Source organism: Alligator sinensis, unplaced genomic scaffold, assembly GCF_000455745.1.
Source record: "Alligator sinensis unplaced genomic scaffold, ASM45574v1 scaffold377_1, whole genome shotgun sequence".
NCBI lineage: Eukaryota > Metazoa > Chordata > Crocodylia > Alligatoridae > Alligator > Alligator sinensis.
In genome coordinates, this window is record NW_005842047.1 from 64,307 (window position 1) to 77,626 (window position 13,320).

The 13,320-nt window shown below is 42.8% G+C and overlaps 1 protein-coding gene across 1 annotated transcript in view; it reads left to right on the forward strand.

Annotated features, from left to right (window-relative positions):
- The window catches only part of MTA3 (metastasis associated 1 family member 3), a 156,987-nt gene that overhangs the window by 42,674 nt on the left and 100,993 nt on the right, over positions 1–13,320 (forward strand). The window lies entirely within an intron of this gene.

Here is a 13,320-nt window from a genome sequence, read left to right on the forward strand (position 1 = left end):
AATGCCACGGCTGCAGCTCCCAGAGGCGCCCAGGACCCCAGGTAAGGCTGCTGGGGCTAGCACAGTTGCTGGCCCTAGTTTCCCATATCCTACCTAAGGCAACATGGCACGTGGCATAGGCGTTCCCTTAGATGTAAAGCAGAGCAGAGACTAACTCACTCAGAGAGGCATAAGATTTTTGTAGGCAACAGCCTATTTAGTCAAAGGCTGTGACATAAGATGCTTCTTTGTAATAGAATGATTGCTCTCTAATTTTTCTATATTAAAAAAAAAAATTGCATGAAAGCCAAGAGCTGGTATTTCCCCAGTAGAGCCCTGAGTCTAATGAGGGGTACTTTGCATCCAAACAGGTTGAGAACCACTACTCTAAGGGTGCATCCAGATGAGTGCAGACCTGTTTGTGGCACCACATGCGGCACATGCCACACATGCAGGCATTACCCACCTAAAAAGAGTGGAGCGGTGCATGTGGCGGCAGCACACACCACCTAAAACCAGAGCCTGGCCAGCCAGAGCTATGCTCCAGCCAGACTCCCCTGCTGCAGGCGCACCGTGGCTGCAGCTTCCATAGGCCCCCAGGACCCTGGGTTAGGCTGCTGAGGCCAGCACAACAATTGTTGGCCCCAGCCTCCCCTACCCTACCTGGGACAGTGTGTCATGCTCCAGAGCATGGGTGGCATGGGTGTTCTCTGGGGACAAGTAGCAGCAACACAAAATGTGCCACTGGTACTTGTCCCTGGGGAACACACATTCCTGCTCACAGGGACTCAACCTAAGGTGTCACACTACCCTGCCTTGTGCCTGACATCAGAGTAACTTGGCTAAATACCTTTGATAGAGACAATTAAGTTAGGTGTGTTGTAAAACAGTATTTTTGAAGTGTTTTGTTATTCCTGGATGTCAGAAACAATATAGGGCATAGGACAAAGCAATGTGGTATAACCATTAGCAGAAATAAATATTTCCATTACAACTCCCTCTCTTTGGTTACTCATAATTATTTCAGAAGTATATTTCTGGAGCTGTATTTCTGTACTAGTTCAGCAAGATAGTACTGCAACTGATTTAATGGCACTACACATCCTGAAAGCTAAAACCGTACTTAAGTACTTCACTGTAGTGGGACTACTGACAACTTTCAGAATAACAATTCAGTGATTACTTAATGGACCACGTGGTTGTCTTTGGCACTGAAAAAGTTAATTTAGGAGATGGACAGTTTATAGAAATAGTTTTGTTTAACAATTAAATGTTATAAAAGCACTCTATCTTTTTTGTACTTGTGCTAATTACCTGAAATGTAGCAACAGATCTATTATAATGAAGATTATCCACTTTGGGGGAGGTCAGTGGGACTTCTGTCACTGATATCAAGGGGGCCAGATTTCACTATGTTTAGCTGTTTAAGGAGATTTTTGCCATGAGTTCTCCAATTCCTGTTTTTTGTTACATGTATATTTTCTTATTCCTAATTACTTAAACTGAGGAAATGGTTAAAATCAACTGGCTTCTCTTTTTTTGCAGTTGGCCACAATGTAAGACTAACAGCTTTCATTAATTCATTAGTGTGGAAAGCTGTACATCATTATAGTTGGAAAGATCCCTTTTGTTCATATTAATAATACCTACAGAGTTCTGTCTAAGACTGATTTAAAGGCATAAACTCAATCTCAGGGCATTTCCACTCTTTTGGGGGTATACTTGCTGTATGTTAAAATTATTGTGGTTCAAAGTAATGTACTGCAGTACATCCATAAATTGGCTTTCAAATGCCATATCATCTAAGGGCTTAATTCGCTTCTTTATAAGAAAAATTGAAAAACAGATACCAGATATGAAAAGGAGAAATTTTTACACTGGAGTAATTCAAAATCCACTTCATGTTGAAGATAAATTATCCTGTGACTTTAACATCTGACTAACATTATGTAAATAAGTAGCCCTGTTGACTTTAGTTCCAAAATCAGCAGGACTTCTCACATACATAAGTTTAAGCATATGTATAAAGCTTTCCAGAACGGAAATTACTAGTAGAAGAAAAGGAAATGAATGCAAGGTTGAACTTGGGTTTAGGCATCACTGAAACGTATTTGTTGTAAATTATTTAAACATGTATCTATTTAAGTAATGAGGCACCAGAACTCATTTAAATACTAATAAGTCTAGACATATGAATGCTTTGAAACTGAGTGCTGTTCTTGTACACTATAAAATGTTAGAAGTAGAGAATCATAGAAAAGTAGGGCTGGAAAGGTCCTCAGGAGATTATTCAGTCCACTCCTTTGGTTATGGTAGGATCATTCCTGCCCGATCTAAACTATCCGGTAGAGGTCTAACCCAGGAATCAGTTGTGGAGGTGGAGATGGGGGCTTTGCGTGTACTGTGTCACAGGCAGGTACTTGGAGGGAGGGGTGTTGCAGATGCTGTGACTGCATGGCAAGTGGTTAGTTTGGCAGTACCGGCCTGCCTGGGACCCAGGTCAGGCTGATCGAGCCCGTATCTGCAAAACTTTCTCAACCTTTGTTCTAATCTGTTTCTAAAACTGAATGAGCCGCTCACAGAAACTCAGCTACCACACACACTACCTGAAAACATCAAGATCACCCCAGGTAAAGCAGGGGGATGAGGGCACTGTCAATATTGTACCACTGCAGTGGCAGGAAATTTGTTAAAATACATTCAAAGGATCCAAGGATGAGGACCATGTCCCCTGCTACAGAGGAAGGCAAAATCCCCCACAGTCCATGTCAGGCTGACTGTGAAGTACAGTTCCTTCCTGATCCCAAATGTGCTGCTCAGTTTGATCCTGAGCCAAGGATCAAGACCTTCTCTCCAGGAACCTCTCCTATTCTTCAAGCTCCAGGAGGAGCATTGACATACCCTGGTCAAAATCGCTAGTCTTGCCTGCAGTCAGCACCTGGTGTGTTGCAGGAGGAAGGAGGGGAGAGACTATCTGACCCCTGGAGCAACAGGAAGCGGGGGAAATTCCTTCATGGCCCCATGTGGCAACCAGCAAAGCTTGGAAGCACCCTCCACTCTGCACCGCAGCTTGGGGATGGCAAACACCATATATTATATACCTTAACTAGAGAGCCAGAACTCTCCTCTCTGTCATCCCTTACAACAAGAAAGTACACATTTAACTTGAGGAAAAACACACAGTTCAAGGCAAAACTATTTACCTTCTTTCAGAAATTTCAAAAAGAAGAAAATTCACAGCTAAGGGGGAAATGCCAGACATCCTGAGTACCTGTCTTTCAGCTTAAAATTACCAAACGACATGAATCTTGGATAAACAGTAGAGTTCTCATCTGATTTGTCATTTGTTCTGCTGTAAATTTTTTTTATGGCAGCACAAACAATGAGCAAATAGACATCAATACCTTTTGTTGGGACCACGTGAAAAGAGAATCAGTGGCAGGACAAAAGGTAGTGATACTCCTGCCTCTTTATTGTGGCAGGTATCTATTACCTCTGTGGTGCTTTCCCCACACAGCCAGACTGGTGCCCTGGGCCTGGCTGGGAAAAAGCCCTGCTTCCCCCATTCAGCCAAACGCATGCCTAGGGTCTAGCTGAGCCTTTCCCTGCCCAGCCAGACCCACTTGCCTGCTTTCACTGCCCAGGCTCATGCCCCAGGGTTTTACTATTTTGGCATTTAAATTGATAGCACTGATGGGTTTTTAGAACTCTGCAATGGTAGAAAGTTTGTTAAAATACATTCAAAGGATACAAGGACGAGGACCAAGATTCATATGCTGATACTCACTAGACCCTAGGAATGGGACACTTATTTCCTTGGGGATTTTCCTCCAAAGGATCAATTATTGAAAATCTTAAGCCTTAGAAACTAAAATCTTAGAGAATAAAAAATAATCAGGCTAGACTCATTTTATTATCTTGAGAAATGTTCAGCAGCAGTATAAAGATACCTGGCCTACTGTGAGAAAATGCTTGATTTATGTCAACCTGTATCTTATTACTTACTGGTAAGCTTTATTCATATACATTCATGTTATAGATTCAGCTGTATTTTGGGGATTTATGTCAATAAGAAACTCATTTATATCCTAACTGAATAACCATTTGTACTTTTATACCTGAGCACATCTTCATTATGTGAAGTTTTATTCTCCAACTAAGTGATGATTATACTATATTTTCCTCCTCCTGCCTATGCCCCCCCTACTTAGGCTAGTCTTATTGTATATTCTTGTTTGCTCATAATATATTTGTTTTTGGTATTTAATGCAAAATCTTTCAATTTTTTTTGAGCAAATTTCTATTTATACTTGCAGTTTTATTCACAAAAAACAAAATGAAAAAGCACCCGTGTCAAGACGCAATGCATAACAAAACAAGTTTTTCATTCTAACCATTAAACCAGGGAATGGATCAAACTTGCATCAATTTAGATCAGCGGTTGTCAACTGGGGGTACACGTACCCCTAGGGATACTTAAAAAGGTTGTAGGGGGTACACAGAATGGATGAAAAAAAATTATTAGAGGTGCACCAATACATCAGTCCCATATCAGATCAGCACTGATATAAGGAAAAGTGACAGTATTGGCAATTGACTTTTTTGGCTGATGTGGCTGATAATGTGACCAATAAATGGCCCCGTGCATGTGCTCAGCCACAGCGCAGCATGCAGGCGACCAGGAGAGCAGCCCAGAAGCGTGGAGAGCAGCTAGATATGGCTGGTAAGTCTGTTGTGAGAGAAGGGGGCTAGAGGGCGGGTAGATTGAGGCCCCAGCAGTGAGGGAGGGAGTGAGGCTGGAGCTGGGACAGGCACTGCAGAGCCTGGCCACAGGACAGTGCCGTGGCTCATCCAGAGGGTACATAGTGACGGGAGTTGCCCCCCTCTACACCCCCGGATGAGCCACTCACAGCTCAGTTCCGCACTTTGCCCTGGCTGTGCAGCCCCTGCCCCACTCCCTCCCTCACTGCGGGGGCCTGTGGCTGGGCTCGGTGTGGGGGCATGACAAGTATGAAGCACCTTTTTTTTTGGTTTGTTTTACGTATGTAGCAGCCCGAGTTGTTTTAGTAGAAACATTAAATACATCATAATCATGACTGACTTGTATTTTTAATCTTTATAAAGAAAGACAAAGTAGGCATACTGTAGATGTTAAAGGACAACTTAAAGCTATATTAGTCAAATAATTTTGTCAGGCCAGAGCAGAAAAAATAAGACTTTAAGCAGTATGAAGTTTAATTTCTGAACTGTATTCTCTAAATATTTTTTGGTAGCCAGACAACTGAGAGAAACCAAAGAAGGATGCCGCTTTGCATTTTCTATAAAATAAATAACTAAAAAATGCTTGCAGTGCAGCAGTCTAGCCACAAATATGAGAACAAGACTTTGTGAGCTGACAATAAAGTATGGTAGACAAGTTGCATATTTTCCAGGGTGTTATGTGACAAATGAAACTATTTAATAAGGCTGTTTAGGGTTAGTTGAAGGCACTATTCTGCCTGACATTTTTTTTTAATCCTTGATGGAATGAAAGCATTACTGTCAAAGTAACAATGAAAGCAGACCCTGTATTTCATTTATACTCTTAGGCTACATCCAGGCATTCATTCCTATTGGTGAGAAATTTATTCTGGGAGCTGGAGCATACATACATTCCAGCCCTCTGGTGAGCTCTCTAGCCAGGGGGCACAAGAGGGCAGCTCTCGGGGCCACCTCCACCTTTTAGGGGAGCCCATCACTCACCTGTCTGCTCTGTACCCCATCTGGGAAGGCGGCAGGCTTCAGTAGGCAGTCCCTTAGCTTTTATATTGCCTTGTGTGTAGTTCAAATGACCTACGCACAGGGTGATTCATAGCCTGAGGCATGGGGAGCTGGGGCCAGAGACAAATTCCGCCTCCCAGCTTTTAAAGCAGCACATATGCCTCCCAGCTGGGCAGCATATGAAGTTTTTAAAGCCCATGAGACCATGAACCAGCATGGGGAAAGATTCCCAGGCTTCATTTCCCAACCCCACGGCTTTTACAGTCTCTTCCCTGCCACCCAGTTGAACAGTGCAGGTCACATTTAAAGTCAGGGGGGCTAGGAACTGGACTTGGGGATAGCCTCCCCCACCTGGTGTCTGATCCCTGACAATTTCCTGCAGCTGCAAGGCTGTCTAAGCCTTAGCACAAGTGTGGCAGCCGTGGCACAGTTGATAACTGCTCCCCAGACACTTCCAACTCGATTGGCAGGTGTGTTGGGGGGCGGGGAGGGGAGGGGGCAGTGGACTTCTTGGATCCAAGGCTTCCTTGCAGCCATGGGAGAATTGTCCCCTGTGGCTCTCTGCCCCCCCTTGCTGATTCCAAGCAGGCTTCCCTGTGGAATGGGAGGAGGGGGCTCCTCTCCCACCATGGGAGTATTACCTGTCTGTCCATCCCATGAATCAGCTGATTGAGGGGTGCGGATTCTCTCGGGGCTCCACGAGGGCTCCAACTGCCTCCCACTGCACTACTGTAGTTTGAACCAGAGGAGCACCCTGGACCAGGGCTCTTCTCCCACGGCAGGATCTCTCCCGAGGTTCCTGTCTCAGGAGGATGCTCCCCTCTCCCGTCAAGTGATTGGTGGGAGAGGAGACAAGGTCCCCATGTGTTTCTTGACATCTTGCCCATGGGCAACCTGTCAAGGAGCTAGTGTTTTTCTTCCTCCCTCTCCAAAGGGCTATGGGGTACTATTTCTGTCTCCCAAGTGAAGCGTACAAACTTTCAAGTTAGATTGGAAGGAAGAAGATCTTTCTTGTAAGTAATTGATCTAATTTCTTGCAGAAGAGCAATTTTCTTCAGCAGAAAAGCCCTTGACTCTGTAAACTCTCTTTTTTGTTTTGCAAGGCTTTTCTTCTGGTGCAAATGGAGCATCTATATGGCTGTGTCCAGACAAGCACAGACATTTGATTCCCTGGAGACAAGTAGCAGCAGCACACCTTGTTCCGCTGCTACCTGTCCCCGCGGAATGCTTGTGCCACATGGTGCTGTAGCCAGGTGGAGTAGGGGGACTGGGGCCAGCAGCTGTGCTGGACTCAGCACCATTGCCTGGGGGCTGGGGAAGCTGGAGCTGTAGCAGTCTTGCAACTGGAAGCCTGACCAGCAACCAGAGCATGGCTCCAACTGACTAGGCTCCAGTTTTGGGTGGTACGCACTGCTGCCACATGTGCCAGCCCGGCTTTTTTTGTTATGGGTTTTTTGACCCCAGGATCTACACCCAGGGTAGTAGCACAGAGAATACCTGAATGTGTATGGCCTATGGACATGGCCTATGTGACCTTATATAGCACTTATCAACATAGTAATACAGCACAGTGATTAAACTCCTCATTTGGAAAGGTATTTAGGTGCTGTATTTGAAGCATATTAATAGTCCTGTTTGCTTAAAACAAGTCCTGTGCCTAAGTACCCTGTTAATCAGGGCTTTTGGGTAAGATTCAAAGCCTCTCATTCATGGGCTTTGGATCAAACCATGAATGAATTTCCTGAGTTTATGACAGGCGGTCTGTGGCATAGAAAGAAGTCCAGTTGTATGATCAAAGATGTTCCTTTGTTACTACAGTTTTGTACTGAAGGCCAAGATTTTCAAACGTTTTTTAAGAAGACTAGGGTAAAACACCTTGAAAAATTTTGGATTTCTGATGCTTTGCATTTCTTGAAAATCAGGTTTTCTTTTAAATATCTGAAATTGGGTACTAGGAAATCAAGGCACCCAATCTTCTTTTTATGGTCTGTATATTTAACTTGAAATAGCTGTGAAATTATTCTTGAAATACAAATGGATTTTGAGAAATACTGCAAATTATATCAACTATTAAAATAGAAAGTTCTATCTGACAAGCTAAGTCACTAAAAGTTAAATACTTTGGGCATGCCCAGACGAGTGCACATGTATAGTTTGTGGTGCTGCAAACCATGTGCGGTGAACCTGCGACTGTGTGCCATGCTACAGATTTTCAGCGCAGTGCTAAAGTTCAATACTGGGACTCTGCAAAAAGCAGTGTGGCAAATGCAGCAGCAGTGCGCATTGCTAAAAACAGAGCCTGGCTGTCCAGAGCTATGCTCTGGCTGCTCACCAGGCTCTGTGCAGCTGGATTGGCACTGCTGCTTCCCTGGAAGGCCCTCAGGATCCCAGGTAAGGCTTCTAGGGCAAGCAACTGTGCTGGCCCCAACCTCCCCTAGTCCACCTGGGATAATTTGGTGTGCACTGAAGCATGCATGCAGGGGCATGCCCTAGGGCACAAAGCGGTGGCACAGATATGTGCTGCTGCTATTTGTGCTATGGCAGATGCATGCCTCTGCATGTGTGGACATGCCCTTCATGTTCTTTTTAAAGAACATGAAGGGCACAGAATCAGAAATGTGTTGGAAGAGAGAACGGCATTGTTGGTGGCTTCTCCCTTGAGAATTGTAAGCAAACATTTTCCAGATGTGTTTTATAAATGTTGCTCATATTTGTTGCCATTCAGTCTCTTTGTAAAAGGGTAACCCTGTGAAACATACCACAATAAAGAGGGATTAGTGTACAGTTCAGCAAAATGTTGCCAGTAGCATTTTAGGTTGTTTATTACAGTTTATCTCTTCTGAATATTTGTCCTTTTGACAAGGTACAGACATTCAAAAAGCCTGAGGCAGACTCTGAGTTGCATAGTTTTCTGTAAGTGGTGTAGTTTAGATTGGTAGTGAACAGAATGTACATTCACTCTTTGATGAGGGGCAAATATTTGATTGGGTTCTGCCATTTTTAAACCAGTCTGTGTGCCAAACTTCTGTTCTGTTATGGGTGTAGACTGGTTTTGGATCACTTATACCAGCAAAAATGTAATGTTTGTACCTGACATTTATGGTCCTTTCTACAATTAAGCTTGAGCTATGTAGAAGTTGGGGATGCATGGTAAGCTCTCTCTTAGCAGAAATGGAATCTGTTGCGATGTTTGGTTAATTATTGTATCATTAACTGGTTAATTGTGCAATGAATTTACATCAGCCTCACATGCAAAGTAATTATCACACAATAAAAATGACTATCCAACTATAAGAAGAGCCAGACAGCTATGAAGTTAGTGCTTGAAAATGTGTAATAACTCTATAGCTGGTTTCTATCATGCTTTAATTTGAACATGTAGCCAGGACCCTTTCTATACAGTTCTGCTTGAAATTTGGTATTGCTGGATTTTTTTTGGTTCATTTGTTTAAAAGGACTGACTGAAGCCACTGAACTTAACTTTCTTTTCTTAAAAAAAAATCCGACGTAGTAAAACCAGAAACTTGAGAAGTTCTTCCCTGAATGCTTGGTGAGGGCAAGAACCAAAGATATTTTTATTTCTCCATTGATATGTTCTAGTAAACTAGTTTTCAGGATTGGCCTGGCCATAATCTAGTCACCAGCTTTTTTATTTTTCATTCCATCCAGGAAGAGCACACACCAACTGCTGAAACTTCCTTAGCCTGACAAAGGGTTTTTGAACCCGAAAGCTTGCTTAAAAATTGTTCTCCAACTGTTTAGTTGGTTTAATAAAAGATATCAGATTCACCCAAAGAACCTTGTCTGCCTATATACTATAGGAAGTATTTATCATAGAAACGTTAACCAGGTTAACCTACCTGTATATCTTTCAGTTAAATTCAGATGTCTCCAAGGTAAACATTAAGCTGTTAACCAATATATTAATTTTTAGTCTTGGTGAGACCTGCCAAACTAGAAATTGTACAATACAGTGATAAGGTCAAATTATATTATGGAGAGACCTGACATTTTGCCATTGATTTCAGTGGGAGCAAGATTTCTCTGGCTCTTTTGGTTTTATTATATTAAAAAATACCCAATATTTTTTTCAGCTGATTCAAAATTAAAAGTTTTTCATTTTGATATATTTTGTGTGTTGGGTGTCCAGAAACACGTATATTTTCTACTGCTACCTGGAGGCCAAGTAAAGAGCTTTAAAAATTCAGATCTGTCTAAAAATGAATTTCAGCTTCAAAATGAAAAGTTGAGTGCAAACCTATAGTTTATCCCTATTCTTTTTACATTCTGTTTAAGTCTCCTATTTTTCTATTTCTGGAAACTATTTCTCTAAAAATTATGATGCAGTTTCATTCTCTTCCCTCCAATTTACAAATCGTACAGCATCTAGCTTGTTTTCTAGTTCACATATTGTACAGCCTCTACCTTGCCTTTGCAATAATTTTGCTCTGCTGTTTACAGTTCTTTTGTGCTTTAGGAACACATTTTCCCATTTGCAACAGTATAAAACTATGATTCTGAAGGAGTGAATTGTTTGCTCTGATTCCTCCATGCACTTAGTTATCCATTTCATTTTCTAAGAATCTACTTCACAACTCCAGCTCTGCTAGGTTCTTGCTGTGCTGCTTCAGAATTTTTTCCCAGGGCTTCACGTCTGTCTTCCTAAGTGTCTCATCTAGGGAATGGCTCTGAGGGCCCTGGCAGACATGACATTTATGGCACAATTAGTGCATTCATCACACCAACATGACAGCTAACTTATGGTGCCATTAATGGCAAACGAGCCTCAAAGATATTTCACATAAAATGTATGACATAAAGATATTCCATATTGTGTGGAACATCTCTGTGATTGGTTTGTATGAAACCATAGTTTTAATGTTTGGCATGTCTCAGATCTGGGGCCGCCTTGTTTGGATGCCTCTGTTTGGATGTTGACAATCATCTTATCATCAGCCTGGCAATGAGGTAGCCCTAGGTCTGGGACTGGGTGGGGAGCCCTGAGGCTCCCTGCAACCAGGCACTTTAAGGAGTCTTGCCTGCAGTTCCTTGCAGGCAGCAGTGCAAGGCAGCAAACCTGGGAAGCCCTGCATTTGGGATTAGGCAGAGGGCAGCCTCGGGTCTCATTTTGGGACCCGGGACTGCTTTCTGTCTAATTTCAGGGATAGGCCATGGGGCGGCTGCATTCGAGACCCAGGATCCTGACAGACGGCTGATCATCAGGTTGGCATGGGGCAGCCCTGGCAGCTAGAATTTGAGCTGTTTGGGTATGGGAAATGTTATGCCCTTCCCAAAATAGCATGACCTGACATGCACATGTGGCATGATAGGTCACACAATTTTGGGATGGGGCATAAAATTCCTCAGACCTCAGTTGTGCAACTGCCTTAATGTCTGCCAATAGCCAGATGCTTTCATTCTTATGTATTCTGGGAGTGTAAACAGGCCTTTGGGCAAAAACTATATTTCATTAGTTTTTGCTGTTTTGGGGAGTTGTGCAGTGCCTGGTGTCAGTGCTGTGAATGGTCAATGTTCTGTTCCCCTTACATGGATCCTCTTCTCTCAAGTAGCTTTTGACAGCAATTTGAGCTCTTAGCATGCAGGGACTCATTGTGCTTTGACTGTGCCAAAGGGGTGATAGGACTGAAATCAAATTTTGGACAGTTAGATCTTCAGGTCATTCTGTTAATTTAGATTTAGGTCCCCTCTATATGTGCAGGCAAAGGCACGATGGAATCTAATGCGTGATTCACAACAGTCATACCTTCTGACGTGCCACACGTGCGTGCCACATACACTCTAGTTGAGGGGCTCCCAGCAGCAGGGGAGACCTTGCTGCACGTGTAAATTAAAGCTGGATAGCAATCGACTATAAAGTTAGCACATGTTTTTGAGGTCTAACTACATTGCTGTTTGGAGCCTTTTAGTGTGATATAGCTACTTTGCACGTGTAGCTGTTCTCTAGGTAATTGTGCAGTAAACCAGTTAATTGTGCAATACCTGTAACGTGTAGAGGGGGGTCTCATAGACAACAAAATTTCACCAAGGGTATCATGAAACCTACAACATGTCTCCCAGCACTGCATCCTATATATGGATATGGATTAGTTAAATACTGTCAAATCCATTAGACAGGCAGTTTTCTATTGACTGTGCATCAGAGGAAGCTCATTTACCCAGTTTGTTCTGAGTACATGGAATATATTGTGCTAATGAATGGTGCTCCTGAAATGTTAGGTTCAGCCAGCAGGGTGTGAGAATAACTGGTCTATTTGTTAGGATTAAAACCATACCCTGCTTGCATTTTCCTTCTTAACAGATGCATTAGAGAAGCCTATCCCATATAATGAGCTTACAGAAAGACAGTACAAGTCTAGAAGAGCAATAGTTTCATTTCCAGGCTACTTTTAGGTTCAGGTTATTTCACATTTTCGTGATGCTGTGCATATTTAGATTTGTAACTAAAATAAACCATTAGTAATGCACTGTAAGCGTGAGTGATAATGGGCTTTGTTTCAAATTTGCAAATTTAAATCGCACAACTCTGAAAGTGTTGTGTGATATAATAGATTTCATAGACATTAGGGCTGGAAGGGACCTCAGGAGATCATCGAGTCCAGCCCCCTGCCCCAGGGGCAGGAAGTCAGCTGGGGTCAAAGGATCTTGTGTGATTCTTTCTCTTCTTCTCCCTCTCCCACACGCATGTTTTTGTGGACATAGACAAATTTTGCCCCCCCAAAATACCTTTGCAGCACTCATTGTCACGGGAAATTGAAAAGTTATATTTGAGGACAGAATTGTGTTCTTGTAGTACAACATAAAAGCTAAGATAAACTTAAGGGCCATACTGTGTTGAGTAAATGGGTTCATCTGGGTGGGGGAGAACACATGTTGAGCTGTGAAGCACCAAAAGGATCTGCAATACTGCCATGGCCCTATTGCTCGGCAGTTGGTTGTATGTAGTCCCCAAATGTACATATTTGGTTCTATGTATATATGTAGCAGCATGCAATAAATAAACCTTCCCTTTGCCTCTATACCATAGAGAGAGAGGTACTAACAGCTCTGTGGTGGCCCTCCCCATAATAGAGTGGAAACCTCTGGCACAGGTATTAAGCCTAACTCTGCATTCTGTCATTGTTATGTTTTAGTCCCCTGACTTTCAGCATAAGTAAGACATTTAGCATGTCCTTGAGTTTGCGAGCATTGCCATTCATTCAGCCTTCTGCATAGCCATATTAGTATAGTTCTTGTACCTATGCTCCATTTAAATGAGCTTAATTGAGAAAAATATATAGAACAGTTTTTTTTATTGTTTGCCATTGCATTTAGTGAACTACAAGAGCAATAACTGGTTAACTAATACTAGAGCCCATAGCAACATAGTGAAGTAGGGCTGGAAGGAGCCTCTGGAAGTCATCTAGTCCAGCTCCCTGCCCGAGGCAAGATCATCCCTATCCACACCATCCCATGCTGTAGTTGTATGGATGAGGGTAGTCAGTGAGCAAAAAGTAGAGGAAAAAGTGATTTCATAACAAAATTAGCCAAGGTCATGAAAGCTGATTATCAGTAGGTTGCTTC